The sequence below is a fragment of the Heterodontus francisci genome, chromosome 23 (assembly GCF_036365525.1).
Source record: "Heterodontus francisci isolate sHetFra1 chromosome 23, sHetFra1.hap1, whole genome shotgun sequence".
Taxonomy (NCBI): Eukaryota; Metazoa; Chordata; class Chondrichthyes; order Heterodontiformes; family Heterodontidae; genus Heterodontus; species Heterodontus francisci.
This window is the reverse complement of record NC_090393.1, coordinates 56,750,466-56,778,378: the sequence shown is the minus strand read 5'-3', so window position 1 is coordinate 56,778,378 and position 27,913 is coordinate 56,750,466. Positions and strand designations below refer to the sequence as shown.

At 43.5% G+C, this 27,913-nt stretch overlaps 1 protein-coding gene across 2 annotated transcripts in view; it reads left to right on the top strand.

The window, feature by feature from the left end:
- Positions 1 to 27,913, top strand: part of ypel1 (yippee-like 1) — a 103,932-nt gene that overhangs the window by 47,272 nt on the left and 28,747 nt on the right. The gene's annotated exons all lie outside the window — the stretch shown is intronic.

The following is a 27,913-nucleotide window of genomic DNA, read 5'->3' as shown; positions in this document are numbered from 1 at the left end:
TATGTGCACTCCAGTAGTGAACACAATTTGTTACATGTGAAATGGTAAGATACTAATATAAAAGTATGTCTTTTTTTTTATAAAGTGTTGGTTTTAATACTCTGGAGTACTGAGTTTACTTCTGGGCATCATGCCTCGGGAAGGGATGAAGTGCCAATTCATCAGAATGATACCAGGGCTTAAAAGCATTAAATTGAGGCCAGGTTGTATATAGACTAGGCTTGTATTCCCTTGAGTTTAATGGATTAAGGGGGAATCTCATTGAGGTGTTTAAGATGTTTAGACCTGGTGAGAAATGTGGCTAGGGGTCTTTTGCTGTCTTTACCTGGTCATCTTGTAACAGGGTTTAATTTTAAACAACGTGTTTTGAGCTCCCCCTTCGTGAATTCTTGTTCACCGCTTTCGAATTATGAGGCAAAGGAATGAGCACAAACAGGCTTTCTTTGGTTTAAAGAAAAAGTGAAATTTATGAAACTTAAATTCTAATACAAATCACGCCGATGGATATACGACCTGTCCACGCAATATACACATGCAGATAGGGGAAGAAAAGAAACTGGAACATTTTGAGGCAATATCTTGTTACAGTGCTTTGAGCTCACGGTTTAGTCCTTTTGTAAGTAGTCTTGCTTTTGGCGGGGCCCATTGTTCTCAAACCTTGTTCACGTAGCAGATTTTTGAGTTTCATGTGTTTTCACAAGATTCAGTTCTGTGGGAAGGAGATGGGAGCAAGCAGACAGGAGAGGCTGTAACTCTTGCTTCAATTCCAGGAGCAGACTGTGTTTTCTGTCCAGATCCTTTGTTGAGATTTGAACTTCCAAATTCCAACAACCAGCTAGTCAGTCACTCAAACAGATCTGACCACTTCTGTGTATTGGGGAAGCAACGACTCGGTCCCTTTTGTTCCAACACTGCTAGTTACTATGCAATTGTCTTTCCAGTCAGGGACTTGCATACTTCACACAAAGGGTAGTGGAAGGCTGGAACTTTTTTCTGTTTCCGAAAAGGTTTTTGAGCATAGAAGCCAATTGAAAATTTCAGAACGAAGATTGGTAGATTTTTGTTGGGCAAGGATGTTGAAGGTTATGGAATCAAGAGGGGCGGAGGAAGTTGAGATCCAGATTGGACTTGATGTAAATGAATGGTGAAACAGGTTGAATGGCCTAATCCTGTCCCTAAGTATCTAAAAAGGCCATGTACAGCGTTTGGAGCTGTTACCTACATTTTTCTTGGATTTGCTGCACAGTGAAAATCATATCATCTGTAGTGCCTCTCAATGGACAAAATCCACATTGCAACTTGGAGCAGTTTTTCAGTCACTGGGAGGAGGAGGTGATTGCGGAGAATCCTTGTGACGATCTTCCCTGTGGTGGACAGGGAAACTCCCCTGTAATTACCGCAATTTGATTTTGTCTCCTCCTTTCCTGAAAATATAGTCAGAATCTGTGTCCCTGAGATCCCCTGACATGTGCTTCTCTTTCCAGATAAGGGATATGATGTTGTGCAATCGTACCAGGAGTAGATCACTGCCTTGTTTCAGGATTTTGGCAGGAATTCCTTTCACTCCAGATGCCTTGTTGGTTTTCAGCTGGTGGATGGCTTTTCCAACTTCATTCAAGGTCGGGGTAGCACCAAGGCTGAACCTGGTAGTGTACTGAGGGATGGAGTCAAGAACGCTTAGGTCAAAGACACAGCTCCCCAAACTGAGACTTCAAAATGCTGAATGTCTCTCTGTCCCTGATGATCTCTCCTCCATTCTTGGCTCTCAGCGGGGTGAGCCCTTGCATGTTTGGGCCATAGACAGTCTTAACATGTTAAAGAATCTGCGCATGACGTGGTTGTCCACAGGCTTTTGAATGTCTCGTGCTCTTTCCACCCATCATTTGTTCTTTGTCATAGGTTTTTTGTTGTACTACTGCCTTCAGATCCCTAATAGGCCAGTTGCTTTTCTCTTGAAATGGGATTGTGCTTCCAGGCTAAGAATGCTTTTGTGAATCTCTTGGTCATTACTGGTGAGCCAGTCCCTATGTTTCCTGATAGAGAAACCAAGAACCTCTTTGCAGGTGCTGATTATGGTGGACTTTAGAGTGGACCAGGCATTGTGGACACACTGGCTGGAGGTTGAGAGGTTGCTTGTGAGGCGCTGGCTGAGGAGAGCTGCCTTTGCAGGATCCTGGAGACCTTCAATGTTAATTTTCTTGCAGCACTGTTTCTGTAGCTGCTGCTGTTTAGTTGCCAGATTGATGGGCATAATAGACCGGATAAGACAATGATCAGTCCAGCACCTGTCATTGTGCAAGTTAAGCATCTCTGCGATCTCTCATGCAGGCGATGATGTAGTCGAGTAACTGCCACTGCTTGGATCGTGGGTGTTGCCATGAGGTTTTGAACTTGTTTTTTTGACAACTGGGTCTTTGTTGTGACAAGGTCACGTTCTAAGCATTGTCAAGAGAAGGACTGCATTGGAGTTGGCTTTCCCCTACTCCTTCCTTGAGTCCTTCCTGAGGAGAATTGAAGTCACCAAGGAGAATTGGCTTGTCCCCACTGGGACTCAGGCAAGGGAATGCTCAAGATTGGAGTAGAATCCCTCTTTGACCTCGCATCTAGGGTGGGAGCGTAAGTGCTGATAGGTGGCATACAGATTCCTCATTAGGGAGAGCCAGAGGGTCATGAGGCGCTCACTCATCTGACAGGAGGAGTCAGACACCAGACAAGTTCATTCTTGATGGCGAAGCTTGCCCTATGAAGGATTTGTTCCTCTTCTGGTTAGCCCTTCCAGAAAAATGTACCTACCATGTTGTTCCTTGAGTTGGCCTCCTGCCTGCCATGTCTTGCTCGGCAGCGATTTTGATGTCATAGCGCCCAAGTTCCTGAGCTATGCTAGTGACAGACCTGAACATCATACACTATTTGGTATTGTCCATGAGGGTCCTGATGTTCCAGGTCCTGAACTTCATTTTAAAGAGTGGCAGATGCCTGTGCATGAAAATCTTGACAGGTGGCCATTGCACACCAGCAACCAGAGCAAAATCTTGGTCCAATGGTAAGGAGGTCCAAGATGATTGGAGACCAGGCTCTGCTCTGCTGTATAATGCTAACACAACTGACACACTCCACTGCTCTTCTCCACCCCAACCTCCCTGACCTCCTCTCCCTCAGGCTCCTTCTACAACATTACCCCTCTCCTGTTTAACTGTACCTGCTTTGCTCTCGCTCTAACAACCTCCTTCCCTCTTCCAAACCCTCTCTCATGAGGGAGGCTGCACTTTCACTGCCAGGACTGCACACTCACTGCTGAGGTTGCAAAGATTGCCACTGGGACTGGGCCCCTTGTGGCTGCCCCTACTCTAAATGTTATTTAATCTCTTCCCCTTTGAGTCAATCATGAGGGTTTATGGAGAGTCCTCCAAGTTTGGCTACCCCCAGAAATTTGTGACCATTCTGTTCCCTACTACAAGATTACATGCATGCTGTAATCCTTACCAATGGGACAACCACAGACCCCCATCTCCGTGAAGACTTGTCAAATAAGGCTATCATCGCACCAACCCTTGTCTCCATCTTCCTGGTGCAATTTTGCACTTCAACTCCAGCAAGCTCCCCATGGAGTGGTGATAACCTATAGGACAGATGGTAAGTCATTCAACCTCAGTCACCTCCACTCCAAAACAATGGTCACTCCAACCTCTGTTATTGAGCTTCTGTATGCAGACAATCCTTGTGTATGTGCTCACTCAGACTGAGCTCCAAATTGTCATTGACTCCTTCACTGAAGCATACGAGAGGATGGGCCTTACTTTAAACATCTTGAAAACTAAGGTCCTCTTCCAAACCATTCCCAAGCATAATAACAGGATCTGTGGCGAGACGCTGGAAACTGTAGACCAGTTTCAGTATCTCGGGAATCTCCTGTCAACAAAGGCATATATAGATGATAGGTTTTATCATTGCCTTCATTGTGCCAGCTCTGCATTCAGCCGACTGAGGAAGAGTATTTGACGACCAGGACCTCAAACCCAGGACTAAGTTCATGGTGTACTGGGCAGCAGTGATCCATGTACTCCTATATACTTCAGAGACTTCAATCTACAGCAGGGACCTGAAGGCACTGGAGAAATGCCCCCAATGCTGACTCGGCAAAATCCTTCTCATTTGTTGGCTTGGGAGAGGATGCTGACATTAGACCACCTATCCTGCCAACGTTCCCAGCATTGAGATGCTAATCGCCCAAAACCAGCTTTACTGGGTGGGCCACATCACTTGCATGTCTGACACCAGGCTCCCGAAGCAACTGCTTTGCTGCTGTAAAAGACTCCCAGGAGGATAGAGGAATTGCTTTTGGGATATTCTCAAAGCATCTCTGAAGAGAAATCTCTTATCCACTGACTCTTGGGAGTTCCTGTCCTTCAACTGCTCAAAGTTGAGGAGGTGTACTCCAAGGTACCGAGCACCTCGTGCGATTTCGATGGGAACACGCAGAGGCCAGGCCTAGGCAGCAGAAGGAGTGCACAGCCCCCAAAGTAACTCGCTATCCAACTCTTCAAAGACTTCCACATGGAGTGGGGCAGGTAGTGTATGGTTTATGCATTATACTTGTTAGCCATGTTAGAATGCACTAAACTGGAGTGAAAGTGTCCTCCTTCATTCTGAGGGACTGCCTAAGAAGAATATATATTGAAATTTTAAAGGACACTGACCCTTTTCCAGGAGAGATTTTGCTGCAGAATTAGCAGTCACATCTCGCCACCTGAGGCCCACGGCTACTGTTCAGTCATTTGACACAACCTACTCGGGGCTGATTGGCCAGGACAGGCAGGCAGCTTTGTTGATGTGGGCCCATGTAGAATTGCACTGTCGTCCAGTTAAATGATGGATTCTCAGCGTCAGCCCACAGACACTTTGTTCTGTCAATCTGCTGCCCTGTTGGACAAGAGAGTGCGCCAGCCAGTCCTGATGCTCACTCATTCAGTCAGAATGTTCATGTTGCAGATGGATGTCTCGTCGTGTCTTCATGGGATACTGACCTAGATTTTGAGTTGCTATTTGAATCTATTCCTGGAATTTGACGCTCAGAAGTATCCCTTTGTGAGATTTGCACAGCCTGGCATTACCACAGGGCACGTTACATGGTCTGAATGTTTAGAGAGATACAGCACTGAAACAGGCCCTTTGGCCCACCGAGTCTGTGCCGACCATCAACCACCCATTTATACTAATCCTACACTAATCCCATATTCCTACCACATCCCCACCTTTCCCTATATTTCCCCACCACCTACCTATACTAGGGGCAATTGCTAATGGCCAATTTACCTATCAACCTGTAAGTCTTTGGCTTGTGGGAGGAAACCGGAGTACCCGGAGGAAACCCACGCAGACACAGGGAGAACTTGCAAACTCCACACAGGCAGTACCCAGCATTGAACCCAGGTCGCTGGAGCTGTGAGGCTGCGGTGCTAACCACTGCGCCACTCGTTCAAAAATGTAAATTCCATTAGTTTGCTGTATCAACTATGGCTCAGTTGGTAGCACTGTCCTCCTGAGTCAGAAGGTTGTGGGTTCAAGTCCCACTCACAGGACTTGAGTGGATCATACAGACAGACGCTCGTCTGTAGTACTGAGGGAATGGTGCGTGTTCAGGTGCTGTCTTTCAAGTGTAATGTTAAACTGAAGCCCCGTCTATCCCCTCAGGTGGATCGAAATGATCCCATGGCAGTATTGTGAAGAGGGGAATTCTGCCCAGTGTCCAGGGTGGCGCAGTGGTTAGCACCGCAGCCTCACAGCTCCAGCGACCCGGGTTCAATTCTGGGTGCTGCCTGTGTGGAGTTTGCTAGTTCTCTGTCTGCGTGGGTTTCCTCCCGGTACTCCGGTTTCTTCCCACAAGCCAAAGACTTGCAGGTTGATAGGTAAATTGGCCATTAGCAATTGCCCCTAGTATAGGTAGGTGGTAGGGAAAGGTGGGGATGTGGTAGGAATATGGAATTAGTGTAGGATTAGTATAAATGGGTGGTTGATGGTCGGCACAGACTCGGTGGGCCGAAGGGCCTGTTTCAGTGCTGTATCTCTAAACTAAAGGTTGCGGGTTTGGAAAGTGTCCCTTGTCCCTGTCAATTGGCACTCTGATCTGAATAGAAAGCAAGTGCCTGAGCATTTGGACAAGTATCAGCTGATCAGAGAGCCAGCATGGATTGGCAAAGGGCAAGTCCTGTCTAACAAATCTAGTTGAATTTTCTGAGGAGGTAGCTAACGTGGATGTTATGAAATTCCAAAATATATTTGACAAGGTTCCACATAAGAGATTAACAAAAATGAGTGCATGATATTGAAGGCAACCTATTGGCTTGGGTGGGGAATTGGCTAGAAGGCAGGTTACAGAGTAGGGATAATTGGATATACTCAAATTAGCAGGATGTGACTAGTATCCCCCAGGGGTTTGTACTAAGGCCTCAGTCATTCACTATATATTTATAAATCACTTGAATGAAGGAATAGAGAGACATAGCTTAATGTCAGCAATTTTAGATGAGTGGCACAGTAAACAGTGGAAGTGGGAGCAGAAAATGGCAAAGGAATGTTGATAGAGGGAAGTGAATGGGCAAAACTGCTGCAGATGGAGTTCAATGTGGGAAATGCAGGTCATCTACATTAGACCCAAGAAAGCTAGATCAGAATGGTAAAAAGCTAGGAACAGTGGAGATGTGCAGGATTTGGTGGTGCAAGTACAGAAATTACTAACAGCTAGTGGGGAAAATAGACAAAAAAAATGAAGTCCTAATGGAATGTTGGCTTTTTATTTCTAGGAGCTGAATACAACTGGGTGAAAGTTATGTTGTACAGCGCTTTGCAGTATTCCAGATGGAATTTAACCATTCAGTTCTGGGCATCGCACCAGAGGAAGGACATTATTACTCTCTGAAGGGGCGCACTGGTTAAATTGAGGGCAGGGTGCACAGACTGGACTTCTATTTCCTTGAATATAGAAGATTAAAGGATGATCTAATTGAGTTATTAAGATTTAAAGGATTTAATAGGACAGAGAGAAACTATATCCTATAGAGAGGAAGTCCAGAACAAGGAGGCATTAACTTAGTGCTGGGCATTCACTAGTGATGTCAGGAAATATTTCTTCACAAAGGCCAGTGGAAATCTGGAACTCTCTGGTGGATACTATCAATGTAATGCTGCTGCTGTTTATGTTGAAGACACCACCCTCCAGGGACTAGTTAACTCACCATCTGGAAGATAACTATGATTAAATTGCCATAGGCAGTTAGACAAAAAAACAGCAACTTTCATTTATATATCTTTATCATTAGTAAAATGTCCCAGGGTGCTTCACAGAACCTTTTCAGGCAAAACTTGTCACTTCTCCATATAAGGAGAATTGGGACAGGTGATCAAAGTTTCGTTGAAGGAGTCTGGTTTTAAGGACTGGCTTAAAGGAGGTGAGAAAAGTCAAGAGGTTTAGGGAGGGAATTCTAGTGCTTGGAACCTAGACTGAAGGCAAGTCCCAAGTCATTAACAATCTCAACAAACAACTTGTTTGCCCCTCCTCTTATCAGGGGATCAGGCTCTCTGTCTCCCAATTACAAACATTCAACTGCTTGGCTTGGTAATCATGTCAAAAGTACACTGGGGCCAAAATGGTCAATAAAAGGTGAAACTTGAGCACTGCAACTGGGACAGTGTCACCCCTGCTGCTTCCTGACCTCCCCTGCCTCAAGGGTGAAGATGTTTGCTTTGGAGGAAGGGTGTTTAATCACTAGATTAAAAAGCTCTGTGTAAGCTACATAATTTTTTAGAAACTAATTTAAAAGGTTCTCTCGGGAAGGAGTCTTATCTAGGTGTGGACACTGTAAGGTGATGGAGTCCATTGTGTGGGGTAGAACCCATTGAAGCACTAACACATGCAAATGGCGAAGCACCTTGCCCAATGTGAGCTTGACTTTTTTTTTCCTGGGTTGGAGCTGATAATGTAGACAGGCTCCTGACAGGATCTCCTTCCCTGTGCTGAAGCCTGATACTGCAAGGCTGCATCAACAGTGCTGCAGTGGGAAACCCAGAAGTGGAGCAGCCTAAATTGAAGGGGGCAAAGGTGTGTTTAAAAATTTGCAGGTAAAGTTTATTACAGGCTTCAGACTGAGCCAGGGCAGTGATTGGGGCCAGAGAATGGGAGATGAGCCCAGTACTAAGCCCTCTGCCTGCAGTGCGTCTTCAGGATCTATCATCCCTCATCTGGCAGCTCACAGAGTAGGTGACTATATCAGAGGCAGAAAAATGAGGGTCAAGGAAGTGTCTCAAATTGGAAAGCTGTGGAGACTCGTGCTCCCTGGGGATTTACCATGTGTGTAAACAATGCAGAATTGGGAATTGTCAGCAAGAGCAATATTTTTTGAGGGTGGTTATGGCAAATTGGGATGAAGATTGCAAAAGACTGCATGGGGATACAGATACGCGAGCAGGCTGGGCAGATAGGTGACATCCAGTTCAATATGAAGTAATAGAAAATCTATAATAGAGAAGGCTGAGTGTGCGGCCTAATAGTGTTTCTCAAACTGGGGTCTGTAGAGACTTTCTAGGGGCTGTGTGAAATTGTTGAGCAGTATGTGAATGAATGGTAGCTGGTGGTGGGCTTGGTGTGAGCCAGGAGGCTAGAGTGGAGTGCAGTTGCCACATAGAACAGAGTGGGCTGCCTGTCTCTCCTAGAAGAGAAGCTTGCATGGAGCATTGAGAGCAGCATGAAGATCTCCAAATAGACCTCCAAGGCTGGTGGTGGGCACCAGGTGAGTTCAGCAGAATAGACCCGAGGGGCTGAATTGCCCAGTTCCTGTGTTCCGACTCACAAGCTTCCCATCTCGAAGCACTTTTACATTGACAGTGTGACGGGGACCTGCACTTAGTACTTTTGCCTCTGCTGTGCAGCACAAGCCCCAAATTCCTTCTGTATGGTTGGAAAAGTTTGAGGTGCTGCTGACTGATGATTATGAACAAGGTTGCTGTAATTGGCACTCCCAAGGTACCTTCGAGAGGAGAGCAGTAGGTCCAGCAGGGAGGTGAAAACTAGGTCAATGCTGCTTTTCACATGGGCGAGCAGTGCTACCCAGAAAAGAGAGGAAAAAATGACTGGTGTGTAGGATTAATTTAAATAGTTTTGGGGAGTTTTGGTGCAACCTGGAATAACATGGCAGTTTTGTTCACCGTGAAATGCAGTGTGATGAGTATTAGCCTGCACACCTGATTTCCTGACCTGCACTCTGCCTACAAGGTGAGAAATGTAAGATTTTGTATATCTCAGGTCAGTTACCTGATTGCACCAGATTAAGGGCCATTGTGGTTCACAAAGCAGAAGGTCACGGGTTTAAAGTCTGACTCCAGAGAACGGAATATAAAATTTAGGCCAACACACCAGTAGACGATTCCGGGTACTGCCTGTGTGGAGTTTGCAAGTTCTCCCTGTGTCTGCGTGGGTTTTCTCCGGGTGCTCCGGTTTCCTCCCACAAGCCAAAAGACTTGCAGGTTGATAGGTAAATTGGCTATTATAAATTGTCACTAGTATAGGTAGGTGTTAGGGAAATATAGGGACAGGTGGGGATGTTTGGTAGGAATATGGGATTAGTGTAGGATTAGTATAAATGGGTGGTTGATGGTCGGCACAGACTCGGTGGGCCGAAGGGCCTGTTTCAGTGCTGTATCTCTAATCTAATCTAAATGATAAATGAATATGGGATTAGTGTAGGATTAGTATAAATGGGTGGTTGATCGGCACAAACTCGGTGGGCCGAAGGGCCTGTGTCAGTGCTGTATCTCTAATCTAATCTAGACTACTGAAGGATAGCTGCACATGCTCCTTTGGATGAGATGTTAAACTGAAGCTCGGTCTGCTCCTTTTTAGGTGGGTGTAAATATCAGCACTATTTCAAAGAGTATCTTGCCTAATATTTAATCCTTCAACCAACATCCCTAAAACAGATTTGGTCATCACATTACTGGTTGTGGGACCTTGCTGTGTGCAAATTGGCTGTTCCATTTTCTACATTTATAGTGAGTAATGTTGGACTCACTGGCCTGTAATTACCTGGTTTATCCCTACTACCCTTCTTGAATAATGGTACCACATTTGCTGTCCTCCAGTCCTCTGGTACCCCTCCTGTGGCCAGAGAGGATTTGAAAATTTGTCAGTGCTGACCAGTTTCCTTTTTGAAATCATTTTGATTGTCTCTACTTCCACCACCCTCTTTGCCAATGTTTTCCAGGTCATTACCACCTGCTGTTGTTTTTAAATTCTCTCACATTCCCACTGCATCTCTTGCCCAAAACCTTCAATCTGTGTCCCCTAGTCCTTGCACCATAAATTAGACCTTAACGGTTCCCATTAACTAATCAATGCTTGTTATCTTGTATACCACTATTAAATCTCCCTTCAAACTCCTCTGCTCTAAGGAGAACAATCCCAGCTTTTCCTACCTAACCTTGTAGCTAAAAATCCCCCATCCCTGGATTCATTCTGGTAAATCTCCTGTGCACCCTCAAGGACCCTCCTGTCCTTTTTTTTAAAAAAAGTGTGGTGACCAGAACTGGATGCAATATTCTAATTGGGGCCTAACCAGAGCTTTATAAAGGTTCAGCAGAACTTTGCTGCTTTTGTACGCAATACCTCCTATTTATGAAGCCCAAGATCCCATATGTTTTTTAATCTGTCTCTGTCTCTCAATATGTCCTTCAAAGATCAATGCACATGCACCCCCAGATCTCTGTTCCTGCACACATGTTTTAGAACTGTGCCATTAAGTCTGTATTACCTCTCCGTTTGTTCCTTCTGCCAAAATAAAGCACCCCATACCTGTCAGTATTAAATTCCATCTGCCACTTGTCTGCCCATTCTGCTAACCTATCTATGTCCTGTTGTAGGGAGTTCATATCTTCACTGGTGTCATTGGCAAGTTTTGAGATTCTACTGTGTTCCAAGATCCAAGTCATTTTATATATAGCAGAAAAAGCAGTGGTCTGAGCATTGACCATTGGGGAACGCCACTGTCTATCATCCTCCAGTCTGGACAAACAACCGTTTACCATGACTCACTGTTTTCTGTATTTAAGCCAATTTTTTTTTTTTTTTGAATCCAATTGGGCACTGACCCTCCTATTCCATGAACCTCAATTTTGTTAACCAGCCTTTTTTGTGGTACTTTATCAAACACTTTCTAAAAATCCATTATAGTGTTATGGACAGGTGGCAAATGATCAGGATGGTTCCCCCTTTTCCACCTCTCAACTAACCAAAGACAGCATTTTTAAAGTTTTTTTTTTCTTGGCCCCTAAAGTAAGTTTAAAAGGTAAATGTTTGTTATGCAACACCCAAAAAACATACACATACGCCCCACACCAAGAAAAGATAGCTATTATAGAGTTCTCTGTTAAACTTGCTTTTCCCTGGCGTGAGGACTTGAAATGGTACAGACCTGCAATATTTTTCCTTCACTGAAGAAAGACTTGGAAGGTTCAGGAAGACGGATGCACTGTTGCAGCCTGCTCTTGTTACATTCCAACCAAAGTCCTGGTACGATTTCTCAGGTAGGGAGTTCAAGGCCAAACTCCAGTCTCTGCCTACATGCAGTTTAAAGATGGTGGTCTTGGGCAGGGTCCTTCCTCTTCATTGGAATAGATGGAATTCTCACTTTTGAACTAATTAAAACTCACTGATTCAACTCTGATCGTTCCAGAATGCACTACCACTTCACTGGTCACAAGCCTTTCTCCTGATTGGAGAGTTTGAATCCCAGCTCCTTTCTCCTGATTGGAGAATTTGAATCCCAGCTACTTTAGCACACCTAAAGTCTGTTTGGGCTTGTTTCATTATATAGCAGTTTCTTCTTGTGTGAGACAATAGATAACATCCACCATGTCCCCTTCATCAGAAAGTTTCAATTAGGTTAGTCAAATATGATCTCCCTTTCACAAATCCATGCTGGCTGTCCTTTTACTAGCTCAAACCCCTCCCAAGTGTCTTGGATTTCCCCCCCCCTAATTATTGCTAAAACCTTACCCATCACTGATTTTTAAACTAACTGGCTTCTAGTTGCTAAGACTAATAATAATTGAATAAGGGCGTCACATTTTCCATTCACCAATCCTCTGGCACCTCCCCTGTATCCAGGGAAAATTGGAAGAGGAAGGGCTTACCATAATCATCTCCATTACACCCCCGACCCCCTTTCTTTTAGTAACCTGGGAAGACCAGGTGATTTATCTACCTTAAGCATAGCCAGACTTTTCAGTACCTTCCCTTTTTCCTCCTGACCCACCACCCTTAATTTTTACCCTATCCATTGCCTTTACTCGCGCTCTCTGTCTACCAGTTGTAGTAAACATTGATACAAAGTTCTCGTTAAGTATTTTAGCCTTGCCCTAAAGGCCTGCTCGGCTCTGCAAATGAGATCCGACCCCGACCCGAGTCCTTCCAGTTTTTCCCGTGCCTGACCAGACCCGACCATCAGTTAACTTGCCTTCAGTTTTTCCCTTTGTTCCTTACCAGCACAAGCTTAAAATAACTAACAAAACCACCTTTTAATGTCCAAAAAGTAAATTAACATTAGTCACTTATCTGAAGTAGTGGTAGAGCGTGTCTGATCCGACCTGACTCGACACATGTCTGGTTCAGGTTGGGTAGCAGGCCTTTACCATGCCCTGCACCTCTTTTTTTTGTTCCTAATAGACCTCATTGCCATTGGCTGTCCCTCGATTCGAGGATGACATCTACTCAAGGTTGCTAGTTTCGGCCATGGGTCTTCATGTAACTGAACAGGCCCATTCTCAACCAGCTGATCTTTGGGCACATGGGGCGGGAGGTCCCATGAGGTAAAGGCGGGCTGGGGTATGCAAACGAAACCAAACCCGAGCCTGACAGAACCACATCCGACCCGGCATGAGTCCTTTTCATTTTTTTTTCCCGCCCGACTTGACCATCAGTTAACTAGCTTCTGTTTCATACTTTGTTGCTTATCTGCACAAGCTTAAAAAAACTGTACCTAAACAACCTTTCAAGTCCAAAAAGTACCTTTAATACTGGAGCCACGTACCTGAGGTGGTGGTAGAGCGTGTCCCATCCAACCTGACCTGGCCCCAACACATGTCGTTGGGTCCTGTCTAGTTCGGGTCGGGTAGCCATGCTCTGCCATGAGGTTGTGGGATTCAGAGTGCAGGACCTTTTTTTTTTTCCTTCTCTGCCTCATCATTAATGTGTTTGGACTCGAAGCTTGATGGACAAGTTGTCGCCATTTTGACGATTGGTAGCAAGCTTCCAGTCATCAATGTCAATGCTGCCATACTTCAGAGAATTTCAGTGTCTTTGAAGCGGTTTCTTTTTCCTCCCCTGGAACGCTGGTCACTTGAGAGTTGAGAAAACAGGACCTAGCAGGGGTGACTGTCTGTCTTTGGCCATCCAGACACAGTGTCCAGTCCATCGAAGTTGGTTTTACAGGAGTTTTGCCTGAATGCTTGTGCATCTGGCTTCAAGAAGGACCCTAGCATTTGTTCGTTCCTCCCATTGAATCTGGAGAATGCGGCAGAGGCATTGCTCATGGAATTTCTCTAGTGCTCTTGTGTCGCTGATGCACAGTCCAGGTCTCGCTGCAGTACAGGAGTGTGGTGACAACAACTGCTCTGTACACTAGGATATTTGTTGACTAGCGGAGGTCTTTGTTGTCAAACACTTGTTGCTGTAGTTTGTAGGACGTTTTGAGAGAGGTGGCTGCAAAAGTATGGAAAGTGCTCAACATACTCCAAAGTCTCCAATATATATGGGAGGTGGAATATTTAGCTGACCAGTTGTGGGTTGGTATGAGTTTTGTTTTGGCAACATTCAAGGCCAGGCCAAGTCTCTTGTATGCAGAATTGAAGAGATCGACGGCGGCTTGCAAATCTGGTGCAGAGTGGGCAACAGCACTGTAGTCGTCTGCAAACTGTAAATCATGTATGTCTATGGTGGTCAGTTTAGTTTTGGCACGGAGGTGACTGAGGTTGAAGAGTTTTCCATTTAGGTGGTATTTAATAATCACCAGAGGGCAGCTGCTTTTTCTTTCACAAGATGAATTGCCACTGTCAGATGCATTGTAAATAGTATGGGGGCTATCACCCAGCCTTGCTTGACTCTAGTCTGCATTTTGAAGGTGTCTGTTTCAGATTTCCCACTCAGCACTTGCAGTCACATCATCGTGGAGCAATTGCAGGATTGTGATGAATTTTTTTTTGGGCATCCAAATGTTTGGAGCATTTGCCACAGAGCCTCGTGGTTTACTGAGTCAAATGGTTTGGTCAGGTCACTGAAGGCGATGAAGAGTTCCTGGTGCTATTTGACATTTTTCCTGGATTTGTCTGGCAACACTCCCGCTCTACCTCTTACTACTCTTGGATAGGTACATGGATGATAGTAGAATGAAGGGAAGGTAGTTAGTTTGATCTTAGAGTAGGTTAATGGTTCGGCACAACATCGTGGGCTAAAGGGCCTGTACTGTTCTATGTACTCGCTTAGTATTTACATGCCAGATGATTTTTTTTGGGTTCCCTCTTATATTGATTGCCATTCTATTATGTTTTCTTTGCCAGTATTTTCCCCTCTCCCCTCAACTTATTGTATATGGCCTGATTCTTGAACTTTTATGGATTACCTATGTATTAGTGAAAATTTACCATGAGAAATGCAGGATAGGGAGCTCTAAATGTCTGCTGGCAATCATTCCTGAATTAGCCCCATGGCATTGCTTCAAATGCAGGATCACCCACAGCCCCTGCGCAATGCCTTTTGCACAGAATAACTCTGTCTACTTCATCGCATTTAATCCCTTCTCAGCAGGAATACAACTGGTGTTTGTTTTAAAAAAAAAAATACAGCCTGGAGATTCTGTAGAGGTCTTGCTCGATCACTCTAGAAGACCAACACGACCCTTAGACAAATGGTGTAAATGGCCATTTGTCTGGGGTTCCACTGGAGGTACAGCAGGAGAACATCCTGCATTCTCACCCTGCAGTGGATTTTCAGGGGCTCATTATCTACTCAGTTAATAAGGCCTTCAGGAGATAATATGTCCACTAGTCCTTTTTCTGTAAAAAGCTCTGCCTGATTCCCATTTTTGCTCCTGACTTCATAAGAACATATTTAGCTGATTCAACCATTATTTGGGGTAAAAATAGAAAATACTGGAAATTCTCAGCAGGTCTGGCAGTATCTTTGGTGAGAGAAACAGATTTAATGTTTCAGGTCGATGACCTTTCGTTAGAACTGGAAGAGGTTGGAAATTTAACAGTTTTTAGCAAATGCAGAGCTAAAGAAGTGGGCGAGATAGGGTGGGAAGAGGAAAGAACATTGATGATGGACCGATCTTCAGCTTTCTGAGGAACAACTCCAGAGCAGCTGCAGGTGCTGAGGGTTCTGGCTGAATAAGCCTAAATATGGATGAAATGGAAGCCTCTTAAAATGTTGAGCGGGAGAGGACATTCTTCTTGTGGCATTTGGGATATGCAAAGAGCACAAAGGCCTCCAAAAAAAATTGCAAACCAAATATTGTGGTTGAGACCCAGTAAGATATTGGACTGCGTCCAAGCTAAAAGCAATGCTCCAGTACACACAGCGACCTTCTCTTCTAAACTGATGAGTTTCTGGAGAAATCTGACGAGTACTGGCAGTTTTATGGCTGAGTGAAGAGATAATGACGTCCATCATGCATCTTTATTGTCACTCTGCCAAATATACAATATTAACAATCCATTCATTGCAGTCCCTATCAAAAGTGAAATACATGCGTTCTATTCAGGTGCCAGCAAGTGGCCGTCTCATCAAAACATTGTCGGTGCAAGCACTGGTCCAGAACTTGAGCACACAATCTAAGCTGATGCTTCAATGCAATGGGGAGGGAGTGCTGCATTGGTAATGGTGCCTAACTTCAGATGAGATGTTAGTGACGTCCCAACAACCTGTTAACTTTAGCTTAAGTACTCCATCCTTTCTATTTTATTTTTTCAAGAAAAAACAACATTTAAAGAAGAACCAACTTTCCATTACACCTCTCTCCTTCCTTTCTTACACTTTAAAATGCTCTACCCTGTATAAGTAAAGGGAGTTATTTTCCACCTATGCATTCTCCCACACATCGGAAAAGCGTGGGTACACTAGATTCTGTTTTCTGATCTATGGTGGCGGTAGATGAAGTTTCCTTTCACTAGCCGGTTTAGTGAATAAACCTCTGCCTCACAATTCAAAATCTATTAATGGGTGACTAAATCCATTAGCTGCCTCTTCATGAAAGTGCCTAATAGATTTGAATTCACGTATCCTAATGTCTTTGTTTTCTTGGATACGTTCTTGTCAGTCCCGGAGGTAGGTTTTATGAACTGTGCTACACCTTCTGAAGGATTACAGACACCATGTGAGCCTGTATTTTCCCAAGATTCTGCTGTATACCTCATCTCCCGTTGACATTGGAACGGGCATAATCCATTCAACCTCTAGAGCTTGCTTTGCTTTTCTGTTAAGAGCATGACTGATCTGTACCTTAACTCCATTTATCAGCTTTTGACCTATGTCCCTTGATACCTATAATGTATGTTTAAAAAAAAAAAAAAAATCTGTCAATTGTATCCTATAGATTTCCACTAGCATTTGTGTGGAAAAACAAATGCCTCCTGATTTTTCTCCCGATTATAGATTGTGCCCCCTTGTCCAGGAATTCCCCGTCATAGGAAATAGTTTAGCTATTCTATTGAATTCTTTAATTACTGTAAATACTCAATTCGATGACTTCTCAGCCTTCCTAAAAGGGGCAGTGGAAGCATAGTCAATATCAACTTTCAAAAGGGAATTGGGGAAAAGGGGAAAACTTTTCATGACCATGAGGAAAAAGTGAGGTGAGGGTTGGGCGGGGTGGGGTTTGGAACTAATTTGGATAGTTCTTTCCAAGAGCTAGCACTGGCACAATAGGCCAAATGGCCTCTTTGAGTGCTGTTTAATTCTAAACAAGCTGTGTTTATGCATCTTGATGCTCATAATTTAACCCTTTAAGCCCTGGCGTCCTGGTGAATTCCAAGGCTAATTTCTTCTGCCTGAGGTGCAGTGTCCAAAACTGAAAGCAGTACTCCAGACGGGGTCTGACTAAGGCTTTTCGCAACTGACTGATCACCCACTTCCATTTCACATTTCAGCCTCCTTGAGATAAAGGCTAATGCACCAAATTCCTTGTTGAAAATTTAAGTTTGAAGACATCAAGCCAGCGTTGATGCAAATTAAGGACAGCATGTTTGAGAAAACTTTTAATGTAAATCATTCTGACGTCAACAGATAAAGTTAGGCCTCGGATGAGAAATTTAAAATATCATAAAGCACTGGGGGTGCAGTTTCCTGTGGGGGCATAATTGATAAGTTAGTGAAAGTTACATCCATTTGCGCACCCATTTTGTTATCTATTTGCACCCAAATTTCCAGCCAGTCTCATTAGCACACACCAGAACGTAAAATGGGCAGAAATCAGCGTAAACAATCGAGACTGTAGGAAAGGGCTGAGCCCACACTATATAGTCCTCCTTCAAGTAAGAAGATTGAAGTTTCCAGCCATCTATCATTCATGCACAACATGTTTAAAAACATGCAATCAAGAAAGCTTTTCAGTTTTTAATGTGAATTATACTGATACCATAAAAATGCATTCACAGCAACAAAAGATACAGTGCTTTTATCTCAGTCAGGATAAATGAAAAGGTTGCTCAAAAATTGCCAAACATCAAAAGAGTGACTTTGTTTCTTGCTGCACTTAAAATTCTGGACTTAACTTTGCACCTGTTTTAAACCAGTATAATTGCAGGATATTTGTGTGTTTGGCCTGGAGGATCACTATAATGAGGCAGGGAAAGACAGACAGATGTAAAAGAGCAAGGAAATTCAGGCATAGCAGGATTGTGTGAACCCAAGTTTCCTTGATCTTTCCTGCTGAGTATTTGCTTTACAAAAATACACAGGAAATTCCATCCCCTGAAATATGACTTTGGACCACCTTGCACCTAAAATTTTAGCCATCAATTTGCAGCCTGTTCCTGGAGTATATTCAGGAAATTCATGTGAGCTGCTTTTTCCCATGATGGGAGATTTAATGAGCAGTAGAAGTTTTCGATGGATGCTTTATGAAGTCGGCATACAAGTTCAAGGAAATTTGGGCTTAGCGTAAAAACGTGTAAAATGCTTACGCCCAAGTTTCCTTGATCTTTGGAGCAGAAAATCTGTATTATGTCACAGTAACGCTGTTTCGATGCAAGTTTTTAGGAAATTTTGAGCCCTTGTCTCCTGGGATTCTGCTGTAGCTTTGGCAGAACTCCTGTGGAAATTTGGGCACTGTATAACTGCATAACCTCCTATCCCTTCCTCCCCTGAAACCTTGCAGAATAGCATTGCAAAATTTGCAGGAGGAATATGCAGCTGAGTGTTTGGACATTCACCCAGCTGTGCACAACTCCCATCGAAGTTATATTTATAGTCCCACAATGTCATGACTAGTCTTAGTGCTAAGACCTGAGCTTGCAGTTGGGTGTAAGCTTCTGACTTTCTATTGCACAGTTTCCAAAGCACAATGGAATGATGCAGAGACAGCTAACACAATGAATAGCAGCCTTTTAACATTTGGGAGACTGTTATTGAGTTAAAAGTGGTGTTCATGTAAAGATCTGGTGCTCTTGCAATGACTGCAGCTGCTGCCACACTGCACTGCAACCTGCTGCCTGAGGAGCATTGGATCGCATTTCAATAAATCAGGCTGTAGGGGCAGGAGTTAAAATTGCGAGAAAAAAGTGTTTGGAACAAGCAAGCCCCAGAGAGTGGTGACTCAGTCTCCTTCCCAGACTTGTTCTATTTTCATCCCTTGATTATGGTGGATGCTTGTGATCAGAATGCACAAAGTGGATTCAGAGAAATCTGCAATAGCATAGAATGGTTCTTCCTCTTATTTTTAAAATTAAACAATGTATGATTTTTTGATTAGTGAGCTCCCTTTATTTGTTTCTCCTGTCCTCAAGTCAGGCACTATTCACCAGCTGAGACCGCTCCAGTAGCTTTCTAAATTCATTTTTGGATGTGGGCATAGCTGGCAAAGCCAGCATTTATTGCCTATCCCTAGGTGCTGGTAGGTCTTTTATCGGAAGAACTGATAATGCTTTGATATAACTGAGTGGCTTGCTAGGCCACTTTAGAGGATAGTTATGAGTCAACCGCATTGATGCGGGACTGGAGTCACACATAGCCCAGACCTTTGGTAGGACGGCAGGTTTCCTTCCCTAAAGGATATGAGTGAACCTTTTTTTTTTTAAGCAACACTCCGACAGCTTCATGGGTCACAGTTAATGATACCAGCTTTTATGCCATTGTGGGGTTTGAACTTTCATTTTTTGTATTATTCAATCCAGGCCTCTGCATTGCTAGATTACTAGTATCAGAAACATAACCATTACATTGCTGTTCCCTAGTAGCTCCCCCCACAGGCTACTGCCAATTCGCTGTTGATTTGCTTGATGATTCTCCCTCCCAGGTGTTTGGTTTCCATTCAGCACAGAGATCAGGAACTTGTGTGGCATCACACAGCCACTGATCCAAACCTCACCTATTTTGGGATCAACGTTAACAATGGAAATCTAGGCAATTATTCTCAAATAAAGAGAAAAGAAAGACAAAAAGCTTTGCATTTATAGGGCCTTTTACAATTATTGAAGTGCTTTCACTCTTGTATTGCAGGAAACACGGCAGATAATTTGCGCACAGCAAGATCTCGATCAGCAATATGATAATGACCAGATAACCTGTTTTCATGATTGAGGGATGAATATTGGCCAAGACAACAGGAACCTGCTGTTCTTTGAATAGTGCAATGGGATCTTTTACCTTCACCTTAGAGGGCAAATGGAGCTTCAGTTTAACGTCCCATCTGAAAGATGATATTCTCAGCGTATTCCAGCAGCTTCAGTTCCTCGTGAGCATTCAAGAGGAACCTGCTGTGAAAAGTTCACTTCTGTACCAACATGTTGGCATGGGAATTACTACCTTGTTGGCTACAAAGCAAAATAACTTATTTTTAACAAGTTTTTTTTCTCTCCAATGTTGCCCTTTCCTATTCCTGAATGTGGCGACTTCTCTCTGGGTTGAGTTCCACAAGCACAAGCCCTTCCTCAGTATATCGGCCAAACAGCCTTTAATCACGTGTGAGTCTTGATGGGGCATTGGAGACTATTTGAATGTGTGAAGCATCACAGTCAAGCCTCACCCTGCCCTCATCTGATGTCCACGCGTAAAAGTCCTGCAGGAGTCCCTGCAAGTGAGCAACAGCGGAACTCTAGTCAATCTCCTTCCCTTACCAGCCCACGGAATCTGAAGCCAGTTGTTGTTGCAACCCAATTGCTGCTTCAGGTGAGATGATCAGAGATTGAACCCTTATGGTTGAGTTTACAGCCAATTCAAGTATTTTCAGCTTGGTCGTGCCTTGCAGTTGGTCTATCAAATCAGCATTAACACTGTTTATATTGAAAAAAGGTCTTCCTCTTTTTTTTGGCTGCTCTGCCAGTGTGCTTTATTTCCTGACTGCCAGCCATCCATCAGACTGGACAGTAAACTGAGGCCATATCTGAGTGGTCAGAGATGGATGTTCAAGATCGTACAGCATTATTCAAAGAACAACAGGGAGCTCTCCTGGAGTCCTAGCCAACATTCTTCCCTCAATAACACCAACTGATAACAAACTACTGGAGATGCAATGTTAATATCCAATGTTAATGCTGTTCATGTGACCCACAGGTAACTTGAGTTGAATCTCTCTCCCTTGTTCCCAGTAAGACTAACACACTGCACCAACTGATAAAATTATAGTTGTTGAGTAAGGGATATGGAGCTAAACTGGGTAGAGTTGAGCTTCAGATCAACCATGGTCTAATTGAATGGTGGAGCAGGCTTGAGGAATTGGATGTCTTACTCCTGTGTTTAGAGTGACACTTATCACACAAAGCCAGGTTACGTCATCTGAGGAAGGCATTGCTGACATGAATTCAAGTTTTTTTTTAAAGTATTGGCCTGGCCTGAGGAGCAGGGTAGCTCATTACAAGAAGCTTCATTCCCAACTGACCAATTCAAAGTGCAATCCCAACATCCTGACTGAAATCCCCAGAGAGTGAGGTTGCCCAATAGTCTTGCAGCCTCTTGTGGAAGCGATGGAGACAAGGAGGGTACTTTTGAACTTCACCGACTGGGCAGTATCTTGGAGTAAGGGATTTCTCATCTTTTATAGAACTTACCTAATTTTTTTTTTGTTGCATTAGAATGGAATGAAAATCATCAGTGGAATGAAAGTTGGGCCAGTTCTATAAAAGGGATGGGGGTGGGGTGGGTGATCCACTCCGTCAGATGGTGACATTGAAAATTATCCTCAAATTGTCTCAAGCATGTCTTCTACCACTTTAACCAAAGAAAGGCAATGACAAGAACTGTGGATCTCCATATGTTGGAGTCTCTGGCCCCTCTGCTCTCGCATCTCAACAGTGCATTTTATACTTTCTTTTCGTTATTAGACTACCCAGGTGATGGATCATAGCATCATTAAAGTTGAAAAGAGTAGGGAAAAGTCATGACACATTTTCCTTTGTTGGTTTACATTCTGTGGGATTGATTATCAATAGAAACATAGAAAATAGGAGCAGGAGTAGGTCCTTCAAAAAAGATCATGGCTGATTCTCTAATTCAGTACCCTGTTCCTGCTTTCTCCCCATATCCCTTGATCCCTTTGGCATTAAGAGGGATACGTAATGAGGGATTGATTTCAATATATTGTGAGGGATTGATCAATATATTGAGAGAGACAGATTATCTGCACACTGTGATCGATTGATTACAAATATATTGTGAAGCTTTGATGACCAATACATTGTGAGGGATTGATTATCAATACTGCTACACCCAGGTAAGGAAGGGGTCTCAGGCTCCTCTTTCGCCCTTCTCTGGTTTGACCGCAACAGGGTTTATCCCTTTTCTAACACATTGGATGAATTTACCACCTCAGTGAGCGCTTGCTTATGTTCCTCTAATGTAATTGCAAAAGAACCAATCAGACAGGTTTTCTTGAGTTTAAACAAGGAAGATGTAAGTTTATTACTCTTAACACTCAAAACCAGTTACTAAAATACGCTACGCATTCATGCACGCATTCACACGAGAGTCATATACACACACAAGTAGATTACAGAGGGAAAACAGATTTGGTGATTGGAGTAAAGTCTGGAATAAATGGAATTTAAATATAGTTTTGAGTCTCAAATCCTCAGCTGAATTTGTATTCCTGAAGTCCCCTCTGGGCCGTGCACGTGCAGGGTGGTGGGCTTGCTTTTCTCGGGGCTCCTGAAGACAGAAGAGGGGTTTGATCCTTGTCCCCTAGTTGCTGGCTGTGGCGGTCTGTAGGCTTGACGGGGGGCGGGGTGGTTTCCAGTTGCAGCCGGGTCTTGATCTTTACTAGGGCGAGAGAGAGAGACCTGCTTCGTTGATGGCTTTTCAGTTACTCCTGTCTGCTTTCTGTGTGACAAAGCTTAGTCACTCTGGAGCTATGCAAGCTAACACGACATTATCAAGCCCTTTTGTTGCATTAATGAGGTCTTTCTGGAATCTTCTCTGAGATTCAGGGTGCTACACCTCAAACTGTCCCGTCATGCTTGGAGGAGGTTAGCTCTTTCAAAGTCAATAGGTGTAGATGGCCCCTGACTACCATACTGATGCGGCCATTCCAGGTAATTTAATCATTGAGAGCACCCCATTGTCCTGGCTAGATTGAGTCAGATAGATCGTCTGCAGACTGGCCTTTGGTGCTTCAAATATAAATTGCAGTGGCCATCTTGGCTGGCAGTTTACTTTTAAAGCAAAATAAAAAGTCTAATGCAAACTTCCAACTGATTAAATTAATATTTCCCATTTGGCATGTAGCGTTTTCAAGACAATACAATGTGACGGATTGATAATCAACAGATTGTGAGGGATTGATTATCAGCACATTGTGTAGGATTGATTATCAATACATTGTGAGAGATTGATTGGCCACATTGTGAGTGATTATCAATACTTTATAAGAGATTAATTGTCGGTACATTGTGAGGGATTAATTAGCAATACATTGTGAGGAATTATCAATACATTGAGGGATTAATTATCCATATGTTTTGATGGATTGACTATCAATGCATTCTGAGGGATTGATTATCAACATGTTTTGATGGATTGATTATCAATTTGTTCTGAAGTTTGATGCATTGTGATGGTTTCATTTTCAATATGTTCAGAGGGATTGATTATCAATACATTAAGTGTGATATCAGTACACGGTGAGGGATTCATTTATCAGTACACGGTGAGGGGTTCATTTATCAGTACACGGGCGGCGCAGTGGTTAGCACCGCAGCCTCACCGCTCCAGCGACCCGGGTTCAATTCTGGGTACTGCCTGTGTGGAGTTTGCAAGTTCTCCCTGTGTCTGCGTGGGTTTCCTCCGGGTGCTCCAGTTTCCTCCCACAGCCAAAGACTTGCAGGTTGATAGGTAAATTGGCCAATATAAATTGCCCCTAGTATAGGTAGGTGGTAGGGGAATATAGGGACAGGTGAGGATGTGGTAGGAACATGGGATTAGTATAGGATTAGTATAAATGGGTGGTTAATGGTCGGCATAGACTCGGTGGGCCGAAGGGCCTGTTTCAGTGCTGTATCTCTAAATAAATAAAAATAAATACATTGTGAGGGATTCATTATCAATACATTGTGAGGGGTTGATTATCCGTACATTAAGCATAAGAACTAAGAGCAGGAGTAGGCAATTAAGCCCCTCGAGCCTGCTCCGCCATTCAATACGATCATGGTTGATCTCATCTCAGCCTCAACTCCACTTTTCTGCCCGTTCTCCATAACCCTTCAACCCATTACTAATTAAAAATCTGTCTAGTCTCCTCAAAGTTACTCAATATCCAGGCATCCACCGCACTCTGGGGTAGTGAATTCCACAGACTCACGACCCTTTTGAGAGAAATAATTTCTCCTCATCTCTGTTTTAAATCTACTACCCCTTATCCTAAAACTATGACCTCTCATTCTAGATTGCCCCACAAGAGGAAACATCCACTCTATGTCTACTTTGTCAATCACCTTAATCATCTTGTATACCTCTCATTATTCTAAAGTTTAGAGAGTAAAGGCCTAAACTGCTTAATCTCTCTTCATAAGACAAACCCCATCAATCTAGTGAACCTTCTCTGAACTGTCTCCAATGCAACTACACCCCTCCTCAAGTAAGTGGTCCAAAACTGTACGCAATACTCTAGGTGCGGTCTCACTAATGCCTTGTACAGTTGCAGCAACACTTCCCTACTTTTATACTCTCTTCCTTTCACAATTAGTGCCAAAATTCCATTTGCCTTCCTTATTTACCTGCTGCATCTGCATACTAATTTTCTGCGATTCATGCACGAGGACACCCAGATCCCTCTGCACCGAAGCACTCTGAAGTTTCTTTCCATTTAGATAATTTGCCTTTCTATTCTTCCAATCAAAATGGATAACCTCACACTTATCCATGTTAAACTCCATCTCCAAATTTTGGCCCACTCACCTAACCTATCCATATCCATTTGTAAATTTATTTATTGCAACTCACTATCCCACCTATTTTAATGTCATCCGCAAATTTGTCTGTAGTACCTTCTATCCCTGCATTCAAGTCATTGATATAGATTGTAAATAGTTGTGGCCCGAGGGCCAAACCCTATGGCACCCCACTCGTTCCAGCTTGCCAACCAGAAAAGCACCCATTTATCCCGATTTTCTGTTGGTTCGCCAATCCTCTATCCAAACTAATAAATTGCCCCTAACTCCATCTGATCATACCTTGTGTATTAACCTTTTGTGTGGCACCTTATCAAATGCCTTCTGGAAGTCCAGATATACTACATCTACAGGATCCCCATTATCCACTTTGCTTGTTACATCTTCAAAGAACTCTAGCAAATTAGTCAAACACGATTTACCCTTCATAAAACCATGCTGACTCTGATGGATTGTGTTTTGACTTTCTAAATATCCTGTTATTACTTCCTTAATAATGGATTCTAACAATTTCCCAATGACAGATGTTAAACTAACTGGTCTATAGTTTCCTACTCTCTGCCTCCCTCCCTTTTTGAATAAGGGCGTTATATTAGCATTTTTCCAATCCACTGGAACCTTTCCCACATCCAGGGATTTTGGAATATTATAACCTATGGATCCACTGTCTCTGCTGCCACTTCCTTTAAGATCCTAGGATGCAGGCCATCAGGCCCTGGGGACTTGTCTGCCTTCAATACCAATAGTTTTCTCAGTACTTTTTCCCTAGTGATGATGATTGTTCTAAGTTCCTCCCTTTCTATAACCTCTGCATTAACTGTTACTATTGGGATGGTACGAGTGTCCTCCACTGTGAAAACTGAGGCAAAATACTGATTTAGTGTCTCTGGCATTTCTGTGTTCCCCACTATTAACATCCTCCAAGGGACCAACATTCACTTTAGCTACTCTCTTCACTTTTATATACTTATAGAAGCTTTTGCTATCTGTTTTTAAATTTTGCTCTCGTTTTCTTTCATAATTTACCTTTGCTCTTTTTATTACTGTTTTAGTAACCTTTGGTTGATCTTTAAAAGTTTCCCAATCTTCCAGCCTGCCACTGGCTTTTGCAATATGGTATGCCTTAGTTGTTGTCTTTACGTTATCCTTAACTTCCTTGCTTAGCCATGGATGTTTTTTTCCCCCTCTTACAATCTTTCTTCCTCTCTGGAATATATTTTAGTTGGGAGAAATTGAATATCTCCTTAAACATCTGCCACTGCTCCTCAACATTTAGTCTTCCTGCCCAGTACACTAGGGCCAAATCTGTCCTCATGCCTATGTAATTACCTTTGTTTAACTCCAGAACGCTACTGTGGGACTCCAGCTTCTCACCCTAAAACTGAATTTGAAATTCTAGCATGCTAGAGGGATTGATTATCTGCGCCGGGTGAGGGATTTATTTATTTTTATTTAGAGATACAGCACTGAAACAGGCCCTTCGGCCCACCGAGTCTGTGCCGAGCAACAACCACCCATTTTATAGTAACGCTACAGTAATCCCATATTAATTTCCACCAACCTACACTAGGGGCAATTTACAATGGCCAATTTACCTATCACCTGCGGTGGGAGGAAACCGGAGCACCAGTCGAAAACCCACGCTATCACAGTGAGAACTTGCAAACTCCACACAGGTAATACCCAGTATTGAATCCAGGTCCCTGGAACTGTGAGGGTGGCCGCAGACCAATTGAATGTTGATTGAACTAAAGATCTCCCTGTTGATTAAGGTGGCTGGCTGGATCTGCACACGGTGAGGGATTGATTATCTGCACCGGGTGAGGGATTGATTATCTGCACCGGGTGAGGGATTGATTATCTGCACCGGGTGAGGGATTGATTATCAGTCCATTAATCAAGGATAGTCAGCATAGCTTTGTCAGCGTGAGATCATGTCTAACAAACTTGATTGAATATTTCGAGGAGATGACTAGATGTGTAGATGAGGGTAAAGCAGTTTATGTAGTCTACATGGACTTCAGTAAGGCTTTTGCTAAGGTCCCGCATGGGAGATTGGTTAAAAAGTATGAGTCCATGGGATCCAGGGTAATTTGGAAAATTGGATCCAAAATTGGCTTAGTGGCAGGAGGCAGAGGGTGATGTGCCAGGGTTGTTTTGCGATTGGAATCCTGTGACCAGTGGTGGTCTGCAAGGTTCGATGCTGGGACACTTGCTATTTGTAGTGTACATTAATGATTTAGACGTGAATATAGGAGGTATTATAGGTAAGTTTGCAGATGACACGAAAATTGGTGGTGTTGTAAATAGTGAGGGGGAAAGCCTTCGATTACTGGATGATATAGAATGGCTGGTAAGATGGGCAGAGCAGTGGCAAATGGAACTTCATCCTGAGAAGTGCATTTTGGGAGGACTAACGAGGCAAGGGAAAATACAATGGATGGTAGGACCCTAGTAAGTACAGAGGGTCAGAGGGACCTTGGTGTACTTGTCCATAGATCACTGAAGACAGCAGCACAGGTAGATAAGGTGGTTAGGGAGGCATATGGGATACTTGCCTTTATCAGCCGAGGCATAGAATGTCAGAGCAGGGAGGTTATGATGGAGCTGTATAAAATGCTAGTTAGGCCACAGCCGGAGTACTGTGTACAGTACTGGTCATCACACTATAGGAAGGATGTGATTGCACTGGAGAGGGTGCAGAGGAAATTCACCAGGCTGTTGCCTGTGCTGGAGCATTTCAGCTATGAAGAGAGACTGGATAGGCTCGGGTTGTTTTCTTCAGAGCAGAGAAGGCTGAGGGGGGACCTGAACGAGGTATACAAAATATAAAGGGCATAGATCGGAAGAAACTTTTTCCCTCAGCAGAGGTGTCAATAACCAGGGGGCATAGATTTAAGGTAAGGTTCAGGAGGTTTAGAGGGGATTTGAGGAAAGATTTTTTTCACCCAGAGGGTGGTTGGAATCTGGAACACACTGCCTGAAGGGGTGGTAGCCGCAAGAACCCTCACAATATTTAAGAAGTATTTAGATGAGCATTTGAAACACCATAGCATACAAGGCTATGGGCCAAGTGCTGGAAAATGGGATTAGAATAGATAGGTGCTTGATAGCTGGCATAGACACGATGGGTCGAAGTGCCTGTTTCTGTGCAGTATAACTCTGACTTTATGACATTTTGAGTGTTTGATTGACAGTACATTGTGAGGGATTGATTATCAATACATTCTGAGCGATTGATTATCAACACATTGTGAGCGATTGATTATCAACA